The 19,851-nt window shown below is 37.7% G+C and overlaps 1 long non-coding RNA gene across 3 annotated transcripts in view; it reads left to right on the forward strand.

Annotated features, from left to right (window-relative positions):
* Nucleotides 1-6,852: 6,852 nt before the first annotated feature.
* LOC129621287 (uncharacterized) overlaps nt 6,853-19,851 on the forward strand; it is a 51,997-nt gene continuing 38,998 nt past the window's right edge. For 2 of the 3 annotated variants that reach the window (XR_008699180.1, XR_008699181.1), the window contains exons 1-3: nt 6,853-7,053; nt 10,768-10,826; nt 11,860-11,941. This is a non-coding gene — a long non-coding RNA (uncharacterized LOC129621287). The remainder of the gene's footprint in view (nt 7,054-10,767; nt 10,827-11,859; nt 11,942-19,851) is intronic. The other variant, XR_008699182.1, reaches the window with a different exon arrangement.

Here is a 19,851-nt window from a genome sequence, read left to right on the forward strand (position 1 = left end):
TAGATTATCTTATATATAAAATAAGATAAAGTTGATAACTGTGGGCATTTTAATTCTATCATAATTGGTGTCCTTAAGAATTAGACACCACACTCTTGGTGTGGAATAAGGGAGGTACAAATATGATGAGAAGCTAGGTAAAAACCTGTAGCCTTGGATTTGCATTGTATTAGTGTGAATTTATAGTTATCTTTATACATATATATTATTCATGTATATATTTATACATATAACTTAAAGTACAGAAATATGACCAACTCAATATTCCAAGCCCCTAGATTGCAGTTTTAAAATATAACTTCCTATAGAAGAAACAAAACTTATTGGGATAATGCTAATATCTGGCCTAGAGCAGGAATTGTGTAACAGAGGGTAGGAGTTTTATAAAATCTGAAAAATAAGATCTCAAGGAAGTTATAGAAGGTCATGATGATTACGTTATTAGGACTCAGAAGCCAAAATGAAGAAGCTCTTTATGGTTAAAGATAGGGCAATTTACAGTTTATTTGGTATATGAAGCACAATGGAATGATATTTATCAAATACACTTATAATTTTCTGTTCATATTGATAGTCAAAAGCCACAAATAGGCTAACTTCTTTGGATGACAGAAACACAATTTACTATCTTGAAAACCATGCAAATAAAATAAAGGAATCAATCACATTTAAAATCTTTCTGTATAAAACTACTTGGTTAATAAGTGAAATAATATGAAAGGATTAGAATATCTAAATTTTGCAATCCCCAGTGAATTAATGGATCTGGGCAACAAACATTAAAGACTGGTAATTTTACAAAAAAAAAAGAGAAACCAGACATTATGTGTACATATAGAAAAGTATAACAGTTTATAGTGTTGCAAAAGGGAATGAATATGAGTTTAATAAACCCGCTGAATTCAGTTGCCAACTTATTGTAAATACAGAGGACCAACAAGCATGCTGAGTAAGCCATGAGTATGCCATCAGTGAAGCCCAGATTTTCTGAAACTTTATGGGTAAATGCCCTAGGCTCTCTAATAGGTAAAATTAAAAGCAAGGGAAAGTTCATGGAGACCTACAAACAGATATTTAAAGGACATATCAAGTTAAATAGAAATTCATGGGAAAGACTAAACTGTACTGTCTAGCGATATAGAGATAAGAAAGCCTTCCTCTGCGATCAGTGCAAAGAAATAGAGGAAAACAGTGAATGGAAAAGACTAGAGATCTCTTCAAGAAAAGTAGAGATACCAAGGGAACATTTCATGCAAAGATGGGCTCAATAAAGGACAGAAATGGTAGGGACCTAACAGAAGCAGAAGATATTAAGAAGAGGTGGCAAGAATACACAGAAGAACTATACAAAAAAGATCTTCATGACCCAGATGATCACAATGGTGTGATCCTCACACTCACATCCTGGAATGTGAAGTCAAGTGGGCCTTAGAAAGCATCACTATGAACAAAGCTAGTGGAGGTGATGGAATTCCAGTTGAGCTATTTCAAATCCTCAAAGATGATGCTGTGAAAGTGCTGCACTCAATATGCCAGCAACTTTGGAAAACTCAGCAGTGGCCACAGGACTGGAAAAGGTCAGTTTTCATTCCAATCCCAAAGAAAGGCAATGCCAAAGAATGTTCAAACAACTGCACAATTGTACTCATCTAACACACTAGCTCAAAATTCTCCAAGCCAGGCTTCAACAATACATGAACTGTGAACTTCCAGATGTTTAAGCTAGTTTTAGAAAAGGCAGAGGAACCAGAGACCAAATTGCCAACATCCGCTGGATCATTGAAAAAGCAAGAGAGTTCCAGAAAAACATCTACTTCTGGTTTATTGGCTATGCCAAAGCCTTTGACTGTGTGGATCACAACACACTGTGGAAAATTCTGAAAGAGATGTGAATACCAGACCACCTGACCTGCCTCTTGGGAAATCTGTATGCAGGTCAGGAAGCAACAGTTAGAACTGGACATGGAACAACAGACTGGTTCCAAATAGGAAAAGGAGTATGTCAAGGCTGTATATTGTCCCCCTGCTTATTTAACTTATATGCAGAGGACATCATGAGAAATGCTGGGCTGGATGCACCACAAGCTGGAATCAAGATTGCCGGGAGAAATATCAATAGCCTCAGCTATGCAGATGACACCACCCTTATGGCAGAAAGTGAAGAAGAACTAAAGAGCCTCTTGATGAAAGTGAAAAGGGAGAGTGAAAAAGTTGGCTTAAAGCTCAACATACAGAAAACTAAGATCATGGCATCTGGTCCCATCACTTCATGGCAAATAGATGGGGAAACAGTGGCTGACTTTAATTTTTGGGGCTCCAAAATCACTGCAGATGGTTATTGAAGCCATGAAATTAAAAGACACTTACTCCTTGGAAGGAAAGCTGTGACCCACCTAGACAGCATATTAAAAGGCAGAGACATTACTTTGACCACAAAGGTCCGTCTAGTTAAGGCTATGGTTTTTCCAGTAGTCATGTATGGATGTGAGAGTTGGACTATAATGAAAGCCGAGTGCCGAATAATTGATGCCTTTTAACTGTGGTGTTGGAGAAGACTCTTGAGAGTCCCTTGGACTGCAAGGATATCCAACCAGTCCATCCTAAAGGAGATTAGTTCTGGGTGTTCATTGGAAGGACTGATGTTGAAGCTGAAAGTCCAATACTTTGACCACTTGATGCGAAGAGCTAACTCATTGGAAAAGATGCTGATGCTGGGAAAGATTGAAGCTGGAGGAGAAGGGAATGACAGAGGATGAGATGGTTGGATGGCATCACTGACTCAATGGACATGGGTTTGGGTGGACTCTGGGAGTTGGTTTTGGAAGTTGGGAGTTGGCTGGGAGTTGGGAGGCCTGGCGTGCTGCGGTCATGGGGTGGCAAAGAGTCAGACACGACTGAACTGAATAAAAGTATTAAAGAAATTCAGGGAAGTAATTTAATTGCCTTGGAAGTGCAGCAGGAAAAAGGAGTTGTGAAAGGGATCAAGAAGGGATTTCTGGAGTAGCTGACAACATTCTTGGAGAAGGAAATGGCAATCCACTCCAGTGTTCTTGCCAGGAAAATCCCCTGGACAGAGAAGCCTAGCGGGCTGCAGTCCATGGAATCACAAAGAGTTGGACACAACTGAACAATTTCACTTTTGACAACATTCTCTATGTTCTCAGTGATGTTTACAACCATTTTTACTTTATGTGCTGTGCTTACTCACTCAGTCATGTCCGACTCTTTGCAACCCTATATACTGTAGCCCACCACACTCCTCTGTCCATAGGGATTCTACAGGCAAGAATACTGGAGTGGGTTGCCATGTCCTCCTCCAGGGGATCTTCCTGACCCAGGGATTGAACCCAGGTCTCCCACATTGCAGGCAGATTCTTTACCATCTGATCTACCAGTGAAGCCCAAGAATACTGGAGTGGGTAGCCTATCCCTTCTCCAGGGAATCTTCCTGACCTAGGAATCAAACTGGGGCCTCCTGCATTGTAGGCAGATTCTTTACTAGTTGAGCCACCAGGGAAACCCTTGTTTACCTTATGCTACTTCACAAAGCCATGTGGTTTCTAAGCCTGTTTTCTCAATTTACCTTGATTTTAAAGTACAGTTTTTAAAAGTTCAAAAATAGGAGCTCCTAATGGTCACATCTGGAACAAAATAATGGTGGTATTGAATTATAACCCCAAATATAAAATCAGTATCTGTGAATCTGATGCCAAAAAGCTTGGCTTTCTGTGCACCAAGGCCAGAAAGAAATACAGAGACAGAGTTTTGGAGGAACAAGAAAAATGGCTTTAAGCTTTGCCTGGCAAAGGAAAAAACACAGCAGGCTAGTGTCTCAAGAACTGTGCCCCTTTCTTTGGGGAATAGGGAGAGATTTTACATCCCACAGAAGGTCTTGCTTTTTTTTTATCTTTTGCAAGATTTCAAAATGGTCACAGCTGGCATTAGGCAACTAGGTCTGTTGTTCCTGAAGTTATCAGCCAGTGACCTTCTTTTTGAAATGCAAAATGCTACAAGAGAGTGTAGGCAGGGAAGACTGCCAGGTGCAGAGAACAGCTCATATGAGAGTCAGAGAGCAATCAGCTTTGTTCAGCCTTGTGAAGGAAAAGTCCAGCCACAAGTGTTGTTACCAGCAATAGCTAAGGAATAACCAAGATTGCTTACCTTTTTCAGGCCTATTTATGTTGTTTCCTCAGCCTGTTCATCATTTCCTTATTTTCCTTCTTAATTAGAAAAGTCTCATTTCCATTTAAGAAAAGTTTCCTCTCTATTTTTGCTGCAACAAATCCATGCTGACAAAAATAAATGATTAGGCACATTGATAAATAAGGGAGATAGGATTATTCATTTTACAGAATTCTAAGTAATATATGTAGATACTATCCCTACTAGCAAGGGCAGCTTAATTCACCCTTTCCTTGAATTTGAGTTGGACTCAATTCTAACCAAAACTTAAGGAAACATAAAATGGTAACTTTATGTAGAGAAACCTGGAAGACACCACCTTAATCAAGTGACCAAGATTGACATCATTTTCTGCTATTTATCTTTTTAGAAAAGCTATGACAAACACAGACTGCATGTTAAAAAGCAGAGACATTACTTTGCCACCAAAGGTCTGTATAGTCAAAGCTATGGTTTTTCCAGTAGTCATGTATGGATGTGAGAATTGGACCATAATGAAGGCTGAGCAGCGAAGAATTGATACTTTTTAACTGTGCTATTGTAGAAGACTCTTGGGAGTCCCTTGGACTGCAAGGAGATCAAACCAGTTGATCCTAAAGGAAATCAATCCATGGATTTCCCCTTTGTTCCTTTTTTTTTTTTTTTCTCAGGCTTTTCCCTTTCTTTGTCTGTCTTTTAGCTACTGCCATTTTGGACTCTTTCTCTATTCTAACTACCTAAAAAGAGAATATTACAACTAAGACCTGGAGCAGCCAAATAAATAAAAATAAGCATTTTATAAAAAACACAGACCCAAACTGAGGGGTAAGTCTACAAATCACCTAACCAATACTATGCTATTCAAAATTACAAGTTCATAGTGAAAATGAGAGTAACTCAGTCGTGTCCGACTCTTTGTGACCCCATGGACTATAGAGTCCATGGAATTCTCCAGGCAAGAATAGTGGAGTGGGTAGCCTTTCCCTTCTCTAGGGGATCTTCCCAACACAGGGATCGAATCCAGGTCTCCCACATTGCAGGAGGATTCTTTACCAGCTGAGCCAAAATAGTAACAGAAATGGTAAAAATTGGAGTTGTCTAAGGAAACCTATGGGCTTCCCTGGTTGCTCAGCGTAAAGAATCCTGCCAGTGCAGGAGATGCAGGTTTGATCCCTGGATTGGGAAGATACCCTGGAGACAGAAATGGCAACTCATTTCAGCATTCTTGCCTGGGAAATCCCATGGACAGAGGAGCCTGGCAGGCTACAGTCCATGGGGCTGCAAAAGAGTCAGACACTACTTAGTGACAAAAACAACAAGGAAACCTACAGCTGAATGCAGTGTGGTCTTCTACACTGGATCCTGGAAAAGAGGACATTAGTTGGAAAACAGATGAAATCTAAATAAAGACAGGAGTTTAGTTAATAGTATTGTAGCAATATTCCTTAGATTTGATAAATTTGCCGTGGTCATGTAAGATGTTACTATAAGTAGAGCTGGGAGAAGGGTATACAGGACTCTGCTATTTTTGTAACTTTTCTGTAAATTTAAAATTGTTCAAACTAAAATGTTAAATAATGATTTTGATGTACCAAAAAAATGAATGAAAAGAACTTCTGGTTCAAGATTTAATATCTCTTTCCTTCACTTATATATTAATTTATTCAACCATTCAGTGAATCTTTAAAATTTTATTATGTACATGTCAAACATATTTTAATTGTCCTTTTTAATTCTCCATATGAATGTTTTTCACTTAGTTCTTCAAATTTTCCATTTTGTTATTTCTTAATACTTCTGGTATTTATTTCAGTTTAGAAACTTTCACCACACATTTAAACTCATTCAGTAATATCCTTACTTGATTACTCATTATTAACAACCTCTCCGCACAAACTGATCTTATTGAGTCTCAATACTGTTGCTATAATAAATATTTTGATGAAGTTACTATTATCTAAATTCACACACATCCACATGCACACACACATATACACAACAAACACAACTGTTTTTAACTCCGGCTTCACAGGCTAAATAAACTGTGAGCTCCTCACTGGGGCTCTAAAGACTACAGAATCTGGATCCAAAATACCTTTTAATCTTATGCATAATTGTTTAGATTTCCAGGCCTGCACCCCAGGCAGTCCGTTCTTCCTATCTTCTGCATACAGCTTGTTTTTCTCAGCAACATTTCACCAACTGCTTAATATTTTTACCTTAAAAATATAAAGTTGTCCACTCTTTTGATACAAAATTGCATGCCTTTAAAAATGTGAACAGTGTTGAAAGTTTGTAATGCTTGTAAAAGCCTAGAGAAAGAAATAAAATCAAAGCAAGTTAAATATGCATATGAATCTATTATATTACTGTTTGAAGTTTTTGAGATTCCCCAAATGTTTACCATTTTGGTAATTTATTTCATGCTAAAATGTTTTGGGGCAAACAGAGTGGTTTGCAAACAAGTAATTAGATGTATGTGTGGGTTCTAAGTCTCTTCAGTCATGTCTGCCTCTATGAGACCCTGTGGACTGCACCCCATGGTATTCTCCAGGCAAGAATACTTGATTGGGTTGCCATTTCCTTCTCCAGGGGGTCTTCCTGACCCCAGGATCAAACCCTTGTCTCTAACATCTCCTGCATTGGCAGGTGGGTTCTTTACCATTAGCGCCACCTGGGAAGCCCAATAAGATATAGGATGTAGTCGCTCAGTCGTGTCTGACTCTTTGTGACCCCATGGACTATAGCCCGTCAGGCTCCTCTGTCCGTGAAATTCTCCAGGCAAGAGTACTGGAGTGGATTGCCATTCCCTTCTCCAATGAGATATATAGAACTCTACAAATTAAAATTATGGAATAATTACCCAATTCTTATATTTCCACAGCAATTATGGTGAGTATAGTATTTAATAATACAACACAGTATTATATTTATTTACTGCAAGATTACTTTGTGTATATGCAAATTGATATTTTTAAAAGTCACACTTAAGAGTGTTTAACACTTTAAATGTCATTTTGTAGAAAATCCATTGTTACTAAATTAGGTATAAATCATTATTAGATCCATTAGCTAAATAAAATTGCTCCTAAAATTAATACCAATTAGCTATAATGGTCTAAATAACATACAGGGAATTTTAGTATCCCAGAGATCCAGCTCTAATATTTTATTAATGAGTTTACAGAACACAATTTTATATTCTTGATATGTATATACTAAAATACAGCTATTTGTTAAATCAGTAGTTTTTATAAGAGAAGGAATAATGAAAATTCTTAAAAGTATGTTTTGTTTGGCTGTTTTTTTACAAAGTTCAGATAAAGATTTATATATCTTATACAAGGCATGGCCACAAATGTAAAACTAAATTTTTGCCTTGAAAAGGTAATTCTTAAAAAGATACTCCAAAGAAAAGCCATAGTGACAAAAATGATTTTGTTAAAACAAATCAGCTTGGCTCTAGAATGAGTATGATCAAAGTATCATCTAGCAATAGCAGAGGCTGAATTTGAGATTAAAATTGGAAATATCAAAATTGGTCTCATGGTTATGATGAATAGTTTTAGACATTATGTGGGGAATAATTCATCCCAACTTTGGAGAAATCTAGGCAAAATAACTTGATACCTCAAACAATCTCGGCCAATGTTTTCACTTTTTCTATTACCACATGATCTGTTACTAAAAAACTGTTTGCCTAAGATGTTGTTCAGTTGCTAAGTCATGTCCAACTCTTTGCTACCCCATGTACTGCAGCACACCAGGCTCCTCTGTCCACTATCTTCCGAAGTGTGCTCAAATTCATGTCCATAGGGTCAGTGATACTATTGAACCATTTCTTCCTCTGCATTCCCGTCTCCTTTTGCCTTCAATCTTTCCCAGCATCAGGTCTTTTCCAATGTGTCAGCTGTTCCCATCAGGTGGCCAAAGTATTGGAGCTTCAGCTTCAGCATCAGTCCTTCCAATGAATATTCAGGTTGATTTCATTTAGGATTGATTGGGTTTTTTTGCTGTCCAAGGGACTCTCAAGAGCCTTCTCCAGCACCACAATTCTAAAACATCAATTCTTCAGTGCTCAGCCTTCTTCATGGTCCAACTCTCACATCCATACATGACTACTGGAAAAATAATAGCTTTGACTACACGGACTTTTGTTGGCAAAGTGATGTCTCTGCTTTTGAATACGCTGTCTAGCGTTTGTGATAGCTTTTCTTCCAAGGAGCAAGCATCTTTTAATTTCATGGCTGCAGTCACCATCTGCAGTGATTTTGAAACCCAAGAAAATAAAATCTGTCACTGCTTCCTCTTTTTCCCCTTCTATTTTCTATGAAGCAATGGCACTGGATGCCATGATCTTAGTTATTTTCATGCTGAGTTTCAAGCCGGCTTTTTCACTCTCCTCTTTTACCCTCGTCAAGAGGCCTAAGAGGAGGCATAGACAATTTTCTACTTCCTGAAATAGTTGTTAACAGTTTTATTTGTAGTTCACCCACAAACACATACACAGTGTGATGCAGCTTACTAAGTGCTATGTAATACATTGGTAGTAAATGAGAAAAAGCTTTCCTTGCTGTTTTTTATTTTCTAAAACCATGTATCCCACCTTCATTTTAAAACCTAGTAGAATATTCGCTATTTCATGTGATATAATCAGTGTCTAGTATCTGAAAGTTACAAGTACTCAATGCATTGTTACTATTTGAGATATTACATAATATCTAATGTATATTCCTGAGCAATGTAAGAACAAACAAGAAAATTTAATACAGTTATCCTTGATACATTCTAAGTATGTTGTGTGCTTAGTTATTCAGTCATGTCTGACTTTTTGCAACCCCAGGGACTGTAGCCTGCCAGGCTCCTCTGTCCATGGAATACTCCAGACAAGAATACTGGAGTGGGTTGCCATGCCCTCCTGTAGGGCATCTTCCCAACCCAGGGATCCAACCCAGGTCACCCACATTGCAGGTGGATTCTTTACCCTCTGAACCACCAGGGAAGCCCTTCTAAGTGTAAGGTCTCAAAATTATATGAGTGGTTTAACTTAGTTCATATTAATAAGAGAAATAGAAACAAGCACTATAAAAGTCTGTTTAGATATGAGATAATTAAGATGTTTAGTTACACAGTTAATTTTTAATGGCTTCTGTAGCACAAAATTTAACTTGATTATTTAATTTTGAAATAAATGGTAAGGCATGCTGGAAAGGCTATAATCTTACTAAAGGAGATCCATTGAATATTAAGTTCAAACTCTGTGCCAGTGTTGCTTGAAGATGACCATCAAACACTTAGAAAACATAAATCACATATTATTTATGGTTGTAAACAGCATCGCTAGTGCCACTTTTCCATTTCTACCTCTTAAATCATTCTGCTTCTTAATCGATGATCTTCCTCTCATGATTTAGCATACTCATGTATTTTATGATTTATTCTTTCATGGATATATAATGAAAAAAAAATCTAAAAGATATAGATATAGATAGATAGTAGATAGATAGATATTTGATGCCTTCTTTATCCATTTATCCTTTGGACATTTAACATTTTTCCATATCTTGGGTGGATGGCGAAAAGCTGCAGTGAGCATGGGGGTGCAACTGTCTCTTAGAGATACTGATTTTATTTCCTTTGACTACATACCCAGTAATATGTAGTTTCAAATGGTAGTTCTATTTTAATTTTTTGAAGAAACACCTTATTCTTTTCTACACTCTTGGCAGGAATGTAAAATGATAATTTATCCTGAGTTAAATTTTTCATACTTAATGATTCTGAGTTTTCTGTTCCACTGGTTTGCTTCTGCATCAAATTCAGTATTGATTTTCCTCGTGTAGTTCTTCCTGTGTGCTCTCCTACAGCTGTCTATTCATCCCATCATATTACGTACCCCCACTGAATTGTAATTTTGTATTTTCTGACTCCTTTATACTCATTTTTGCCTTCAAGTTCATGCGTGTAAGAGCTGTATCGATAGCGTGCACTCTGCCAGTGCCTGGGGCAGATTAATCATAAAAATGTTAAATACGAGAGGGAAAGACTCTTCAAGTCTTCCTTTCAAAATTTTATGAGGTATTTCACATATTTTCCCTTAAATTTCAGAATTATTTTGTTAAGCACCTCTCCTGACTCACTATAATTTTGCCTGGTATGATGATATTAAATATATGGATTCATTTGAGAAAAATATATAACTTTTGATATTGATTCAAAATTTATGACTTCTCCATTCATGAAAGTAGAGTGCATATTTTTTTGAGATTTCTTCTAGGCTTCTCACTAAAATTTATCCTTTTTCTTCATTTAGATTTTGCATGTTTCTTGTGAAGTATATCATGTGGTACTTACTATTTTATAAATGAGATAGTTTTTTGTTAAATCTCTCAACCATTTATTGCTGGTATAGTAAATTCTTATTAATTTGAATAGATTTATACTTCATTTTCATGGGTTTCCAGGTACAAAATTTGTCCTATGTACATTTTAAAAATATGTATCACTTTTCTGATATTGACTACTCTGGTTTCTTTTTATTGTCATTGACAGACTAGTATTTCCAGAATAGTGAGCATTATTTTTCTGTTGTCTTAATTTTTACAGAAATGACTCTAGAGTTTCAATATCGAGTTTAAAGTTGGCCCTTTGCTTTAGTGAATCAGGTATGAAAATTTTTTTTCAGTCATTTGTAAACGTTACTTTGTTTTTCTGGTAGAGATGAGAAACTTAACAAGCATGTTGATAAGTGTCTTTGAAAATAATTGAAGCTGACTATTTAACCCCAAAATATTTTTTTCTGCTACTGCAAACCATGGAATAGGTCATTTTAAAAAGTATATTGTACAACAAATATTTGGGCTTCCCAGGTGGAGCTCGTGGTAAAGAACCCACCTACCAATGCAGGAGACACAAGAGACGCAGGTTTCAGTTATTGAACTGTGATTTTTCAATGTAAAAATGCATTAAAGAAGAAAGTATGATATTAGAAATTGCTTGTTAAAGAACTATGTAGGCACCCGATCCTTGGGGCTGATTGGCCAGTTAAGTGTTTTCAAATGTGTCAGCTTTTAATCTCTTGAAAAGCCTATCACATCCAAAATAAAGATACAAACTCCAGGCCAACAGAACTAAATCGTTTCATCGAGGATTAAAAGCTGATTCCAGCAAATACTTGAAGAAAATGCGAGGGAAGTCCCATATTTGAATGGAATAGCCCCATATTTGAATAGAAGCCCCAGAACTAATCATTTTAGTGCTATCTTTAACTTGCTACTTACAAATGGGTTGCTATATAAATATCTTTGCTTAAGTTCTTTATTTTACTATGACTATCCCAACTGTTTGAAAGCAAATTCCATGTAAAACTGGACCATGGAAGTTTTGTTCCTTGCTTTGGCACAGACTAATTTCTGCAAATCCAATTAGTTATGCTAAGATTCTCTTTCAGTTGTTTTAAATCTTGGCTGTAAAGTAGAATTACCTAGGGAGATTAATTTTAAAAAAAATAGCATATCTGCATCCCCTCCATGGAGATTCAGATTTGATTGATCTCAGGTGCATCCTGGACATGGGATTTTCTTTTCCTAACTGTTCCTGTTTACTTTAGCCAATGGCAGTTTGAGAATCACTGATCTAGTCCATGATTCTTAAAATCCAATTAATACTTTTGAATATCTTATCTTCTCTTACTTGTAGGCAAAAAAAAAAAAAAAGGAGATGCTTTCTTTGCTTCAAATTCCATGGAACAAAAGATATAAACACACAGTTTTGCAGAAAGGTAAAGATTTTTTAAACCTTTAAACCTAAAGGTAAAGGTCCAGGTAAAGATTTTTTAAACCTAATGCAATGTCTGATTCTATTTATATTTTCTTGACTATTTCTTTTAACCTCTTGAGAGACAGAGGAATAGAGAGAGATCTTTTTATCCTGCTATTTTCAAATACCCATAGTTATGTATCCTGAACGTATCTATAGCCTCTGGTCTCATATGTTATTTGAAGTTGTAATTTTTTTCCCACTCAAAGCAACCACATCAACAAAATGCAAATGTTCTTTTCTTTCTTGTTCTAAGCATTACCTTGGTGAACTTTCAACGGCTTGTGCCATGATCACTACCATATCTAACCTCGAATATGCTTTTTACAAGCTTGTATTGAATTGAAAAAGCACTTTAAGCATTTTGAAACTCTTTCTCATTGAGAAATAGGAGTCCCTGAATGATTACAGAGAATAAAAGTTGTTCAATATATCAAAGACATTTCATCCTCATAACTGATGTCCCTCATGAGAGCACTGATAGCATGATAGCACCCCCAAGACCAATTCCCAGAATATGAATAAGATTGAGCACAATCTGAGCTATACCTCTGTGTCAGAGCCCTCTTTTTAATTTTGAAACTCACTTTGACCAGGCAGAATGGATTCTGATAATATTATTCAAACAAAAGTGAGGCATCATTCTCTAAGTGATGTACCCAACCAAAAACATAAGCATCATCAGAGAACTTGTTAGAAGCCCAAATTCTCAGGCCCCAACACACATTTGGGAGAAATCTATGTTTAAATAAGCACCTCCCAGGTGATTCTGATACATGTTAAGCTTTTATTTTAAGTGTTGTTCCAAAGGGAAGATGGCTTTCTGGTGCCTAGAATAAACTAAATTCAACCCATGTAGGAGAAAGGGAGAAGACAAATAGGTATTCTTTTGTGCACTTGACACCTTCAAGAGTTGTGAAGTCTAAAAAAGGAAACATTTACCCCACATTTAAAAAAAAAAATGATTAAAGAGTCACATTGCAGGTTGCTACAGTTTGAAGGGTGTTTAATGGTGTTATATAGAAAATAGCATGGCATTCAGGCCTCTGGACCATGGGAGGATTCTATAGAGGTTAGACCCAGTTAATCCCATTAATTCCAATGTGGAATTTAATCTTTCAGTCAAAAGGAATTGAGATATAATTCAGCTCAGTCAGAACCCACAAGAAACTGGCCAGGGGCACAAACATGTCTCAAAGAGACAGAGAACAGAGTCCCCAGGTGCCAGCCTACTAGACAACATTTCCAGGAAATAAGTTACCGGGAGAAGACATTTTCAGAGTACCCATGAGGAATAAAGCTACCTCCTGTATGAATTCTCTGAAACTCAAAGCACAAGCAGCTGAAGCTCAAGAGATGGGTCAACAAAGTCTGTGTTTATACCCATCCTTCTGCCAAAAGAAAAAAAGAATCACTAATGGCTTATTTTTTTATGTCTTTTTATAGAAACATCTTATCTTGAAATCTGAGTTCTATAAGAGGACTATTTCCTGCAAATAGTATGGAATAAGATAACATAAGGTGATTAGTCTTGCCTGTCCACTGAAAGGAACAGAAGACGTTATGCAATAGTGAGTGTAGATCTCCATATGTGGCAAATTACTCACATGCAGTTATTCAGAGGCTTATATGAAGAAGGTTGGTGTTCTCAAAGGAGTGGTGTGGATAGCAGCTTGCTTCTATACTAGCTGGAGAGATTCAGAGGGATTTGAGTTTTCAACCTCATTCATGCCTCCAGCACATATTGCCAGTCAAACATGTATCCTAAGGCCCTGCTCCTTGCCTTCTAGTTCCCCTGCTCCTGCTGCTGCTGCTGCTAAGTCGCTTCAGTCGTGTCCAACTCTGTGCGACTCCATAGACGGCAGCCCACCAGGCCCCGCCGTCCCTGGGATTCTCCAGGCAAGAACACTGGAGTGGGTTGCCATTTCCTCCTCCAATGCATGAAAGTGAAAAGTGAAAGTGAAGTCACTCAGTCGTGTCTGACTTTTAGCGACCCCATGGACTACAGCCTACCAGGCTCCTCCGTCCATGGGATTTTCCAGGCAAGAGTACCAGAGTGGGGTGCCATTGCCTTCTCCATCTAGTTCCCCTACCTTAGCTGAAATCTGTGCCTCCCAGTTGCCAAGAAAATCTGCATGCCAATGTGACACATTCTGAAGAGACTTATTCTGAATTCCATCAATACATACGTATTTCCACCAGGATTACTGAGAGAATCTTTCATCTTTTATTCCTTTTATCTTTAAAAATAATACATGTTTGGAAAATAAGAACAATATTTGTGAGAGAAATTACTTTTTCACTGTGGAGTAAGAACAGATATTTTAAAATGAAAAAATTGTGGGGAGAAAAGAGATGTTAAGGTTATGGCAGTTTATTCTTATACAGTCTACTGTTTTTCAGTGCTATCTTTTCTCCTTAAATTTTATTTAAAGCAAAATGGCAGAAACTTGCTCTTTAAAAAAATTCTATTTACTTAGTGTCAGTTAAGGAAAAAAAACTCATATGTGAGAATAGTAGAGAGGATATCAATAGATATTTCACTTTCCATATGGAGAACATAACCCAGTGGATTAGGTCTAGCTGTGACCACAGAAGTTTTCTAGCTGGAAGCAAATGGTTAGTTATAACTAGCACATACATAAAACAGCTACCTCCCTTAAAACCTCAGCAGTAATCTCATTTTATTTTCAGACTAGTTTTTCAAAAAGTGTATCTAAAATGTGGAGCAATACATATAAATTATAAAACTGAAAAAAATTGCTTTCTTTTTATCTGGGAGAGAAGAGGTCATGTGTTACACTATAGCTGTCTTTTGGTGAGAATATCACAGCTTAATTTGATTTGATGCTTTTGAACTGTGGTGTTGGAGAAGACTCTTGAGAGTCCCTTGGGCTGCAAGGAGATCCAACTAGTCCATCTTAAAGGAGGTCAGTCCTGGGTGTTCTTTGGAAGGAATGATGCTAAAGCTGAAACTCCAGTACTTTGGCCACCTCATGCGAAGAGTTGACTCATTGGAAAAGACTCTGATGCTGGGAGGGATTGGGGGCAGGAGGAGAAGGGGACGACAGAGGATGAGATGGCTAGATGGCATCACTGATTTGATGGACATGAGTTTGAGTGAACTCCAGGAGTTGGTGATGGACAGGGAGGCCTGGCGTGCTGCAGTTCATGGGGTCTCAAAGAGTCAGACACGACTGAGCGACTGAACTGAACTGAATTTGATTTGAATATGCCTTAATTGAGGCATATTCTTTTGAAATCAGAATGAATATATTCATAAGAAAACAAGCACAAAACTAATTACCTTGGTATAGAAATGGCTGTCTGGTTGGTTGTTGGGCAAAACCTGGAATGTATGTAACTAAGACTATAATTTTTATTATGGTTTACCTTATTTTCTAATGAATTATTTTACTCTTAGATGCAAATCACATTCTAGATTTTTTGCAGTTTTTCTTGGATTACTTCTTTCTTAATATAGAATTCAATGAGTCACTTGCTTAGGTGAAAAGAAAATCAGTACTACAAATATCCTATTTTTTTCCATAGAAAATCCCAAGAGAAATTATTCTATAATCCAATAAATTTCTTAGTGAAGAAATATATTCTATTACTCAGAAGTATGTACTCAATATGTACTTAGTCATTTTACCCTGTAATATTTAATTATATTGCCACCCTGTTACAACAGTGTAAATAATTTTCTTTTATCTGTATACAGCATACTTTTAAGTTATATAATTCTTAGGTAACCTTTCAATTGGGGTTAAAAACGTCAAGGTAAAGACTGCCCTCTAAAACTGAAAACTGTAAAATTCAGTACATACATTAGAATACTCAAGTTCTTTATTCTAAGAGACTACCTTGAAATTAATTCTTAATGAAAATATTTTGTCATCTCTAGTGAATCTGGGGGCCTCTGAAAACACCATAATCAATAGAACTATTGACCACATAAATTAGGTAACTGTTATTTTGACAAAGTAAAGGGCTGCTGATATTCAGAAGAAAAATCGTTAGTTAGAAGTGTTATTACCTCTTCAACAAGAGGAAAACACCTTATCCAGCTTACAAAGATTTTTATCCTCCTGAAAAATTTAATCAGAGTTTATCGGGTTTCTAGTATGAAGTGCATGTTCAGTTGCTTCATTTGTGTCTAACATTTTGTGACCCCATGGCCTGTAGCCTACCAGGCTCTTCTGTCCATGGGGATTCTCCAGGCAAGAATACTGGAGTGGCAAATGCCCTTCTCCAAGGGATCTTCCCAACCCCAGATTTGAACGTGTGTCTCTTATGTCTCCTGCATTGGCAGGTAGGTTCTTTACTCACTGAGCCACTTAAGAAGCCCTCTACTATGACAATCTAGCATTAAAACCTTGGTTACAATTCTTCTTCATACCTATGCTTAGCAAATAACTTCGGGTCATAATTTTATTTCCTTTATAAAGATCCTTAAGAGTGAAGGAGTAGGCTGATGATGTTATTTAAAATTTTTGTCCACTTGGCAGTTATACTCAACAGTGTAAACTAATACATTTTTAGAATGAAAAGCAATCATTCAGGATTTATCATGTCTGTTTCACAAAGCCCAGTTGCTTCAAGATGAATTAATAAAATCAATGTCAATGTTTAAAGACCAGGTATTAGATGTGTAAGGATCACATGAAAGTACTAAGACTTTGTTAGATTATATCTGAAATAGCAAAATGACTTCTGTTTTAACTTTTGCTGCACTTATTGTTTGAACAACTATAGAGCTATGTTCCAGGCAGTAGTCTAGACACTAAAAACACAAAAGCAGACTGGCAGACATGAACACAACCACAGTTAGTAAAAGTGTATTATAATAGGTGTTTTAATTGAGACATAGTTGGCATCTAACATTATGTAAGTTCACACTGTATAAATTTAAGGTGTGTAATGTGTTGATTTCTTTGCATTGATCACGGAGGAAGGCTTTCTTATCTCTTCTTGCTATTCTTTGGAACTCTGCATTCAGATGCTTATATCTTTCCTTTTCTCCTTTGCTTTTTGCTTCTCTTCTTTTCACAGCTATTTGTAAGGCCTCCCCAGACAGCCATTTTGCTTTTTTGCATTTCTTTTCCATGGGGATGATCTTGATCCCTGTCTCCTGTACAATGTCACGAACCTCATTCCATAGTTCATCAGGCACTCTGTCTATCAGATCTAGGCCCTTAAATCTTTTTCTAACTTCCACTGTATAATCATAAGGGATTTGATTTAGGTCATACCTGAATGGTCTAGTGGTTTTCCCTACTTTCTTCAATTTAAGTCTGAATTTGGTATAAGAAGTTCATGGTCTGAGCCACAGTCAGCTCCTGGTCTTGTTTTTGCTGACTGTGTAGAGCTTCTCCATCTTTGGCTGCAAAGAATATAATCAATCTGATTTCGGTGTTGACCACCTGGTTATGTCCATGTATAGAGTCTTCTCTTGTGTTGTTGGAAGAGGGTGTTTGCTATGACCAGTGCATTTTCTTGGCAAAACTCTATTAACTCTTTCCCTGCTTCATTCTGTATTCCAAGGCCAAATTTGCCTGTTACTCCAGGTGTTTATTGACTTCCTACTTTGGCATTCCAGTCCCCTATAATGAAAAGGACATCTTTTTGGGGTGTTAGTTCTAAAAGGTCTTGTAGGTCTTCATAGAACCGTTCAACTTCAGCTTCTTCAGCGTTACTGGTTGGAGCATAGACTTGGATTACTGTGATATTGAATGGTTTGCCTTGGAAACGAACAGAGATCATTCTGTCGTTTTTGAGATTGCATCCAAGTACTGCATTTCAGACTCTTTTGTGACCATGATGGCTACTCCATTTCTTCTGAGGGATTCCTGCCCGCAGTAGTAGATATAATGGTCATCTGAGTTAAATTCACCCATTCCAGTCCATTTAGTTCGCTGATTCCTAGAATGTCGACATTCACTCTTGCCATCTCTTGTTTGACCACTTCCAATTTGCCTTGATTCATGGACCTGACATTCCAGGTTCCAATGCAATATTGCTCTTTATAGCATGTGACCGTGCTTCTATCACCAGTCACATCCACAGCTGGGTACTGTTTTTGCTTTGGCTCCATCCCTTCATTCTTTCTGGAGTTATTTCTCCACTGATCTCCAGTAGCATATTGGACACCTACTGACCTGGGGAGTTCCTCTTTCAGTATCCTATCATTTTGCCTTTTCATACTGTTCATGGGGTTCTCAAGGCAAGAATACTGAAGTGGTTTGCCATTCCCTTCTCGAGCGGACCACATTCTGTCAGATCTCTCCACCATGACCCGCCCATCTTGGGTTGCCCCACGGGCATGGCTTAGTTTCATTGAGTTAGTCAAGGCTGTGGTCCTAGTGTGATTAGATTGACTAGTTTTCTGTGAGGTCAAGTGGGCCTTAGAAAGGATCACTATGAACAAAGCTAGTGGAGGTGATGGAATTCTACTTGAGATATTTCAAATCCTGAAAGATGATGCTGTGAAAGTGATGCACTCAATATGCCAGCAAATTTGGAAAACACAGCAGTGGCCACAGGACTGGAAAAGGTCAGTTTTCATTCCAATCCCAAAGAAAGTCAATGCCAAAGAATGCTCAAAGTACCGCACAATTGCACTCGTCTCACATGCTAGTAAAGTAATGCTCAAAATTCTCCAAGCCAGGCTTCAGCAATACGTGAACCGTGAACTTCCTGATGTTCAAGCTGGTTTTAGAAAAGACAGAGGAACCAGAGATCAAATTGCCAACATCCGCTGGATCATGGAAAAAGCAAGAGAGTTCCATAAAAACATCTATTTCTGCTTTATTGACTATGCCAAAGCCTTTGACTGTGTGGACCACAATAAACTGTGGAAAATTCTGAAAGAGATGGGAATAATAATAATAAACCTGACTGGCTTCTTGAGAAATCTGTATGCAGGTCAGGAAGCAACAGTTAGAACTGGACATGGAACAACAGACTAGTTCCAAATAGGAAAAGGAGTACATCAAGGCTATATATTGTCACCCTGCTTATTTAACTAATATGCAGAGTACATCATGAGAAACACTGGGCTGGATGAAGCACAAGCTGGAATCAAGATTGCCGGGAGAAATATTAATAACCTCAGATATGCAGATGACACCACCCTTATGGCAGAAAGTAAAGAGGAACTCAAAAGCCTCTTGATGAAAGTGAAAGTGGAGAGTGAAAAAGTTGGGTTAAGCTCAACATTCAGAAAACGAAGATCATGGTATCCGGTCCCATCACTTCATGGGAAATAGATGGGCAAACAGTGGAAACAGTGTCAGACTATTTTTTTGGGCTCCAGAATCACTGCAGATGGTGACTGCAGCCATGAAATTAAAAGATGCTTACTCCTTGGAAGGAAAGTTATGACCAACCTAGACAGCATATCAAAAGCAGAGACATTACTTTGCCAACAAAGGTCCATCTAGTCAAGGCTATGGTTTTTCCTGTGGTCATGTATGAATGTGAGAGTTGGACTGTGAATAAGGCTGAGCGCTGAAGAATTGATGCTTTTGAAGTGTGGTGTTGGAGAAGACTCTTGAGAGTCCCTTGGACTGCAAGGAGATCCAACCAGTCCATTGTGAAGGAGATCAGCCCTGGGATTTCTTTGGAAGGAATGATGCTGAAGCTGAAACTCCAGTACTTTGGCCACCTCATGCAAAGAGTTGACTCATTGGAAAAGACTCTGATGCTGGGAGGGATTGGGGGCAGGAAGAGAAGGAGAAGACAGAGGATGAGATGGCTGGATGGCATCACTGACTCGATGGACGTGAGTCTGAGTGAACTCCGGGTGTTTGTGAAGAACAGGGAGGCCTGAAGTGCTGTGATTCCTGGAGTCGTAAAGAGTCGGACATG

The sequence above is a fragment of the Bubalus kerabau genome, chromosome 10, assembly GCF_029407905.1.
Source record: "Bubalus kerabau isolate K-KA32 ecotype Philippines breed swamp buffalo chromosome 10, PCC_UOA_SB_1v2, whole genome shotgun sequence".
NCBI lineage: Eukaryota > Metazoa > Chordata > Mammalia > Artiodactyla > Bovidae > Bubalus > Bubalus kerabau.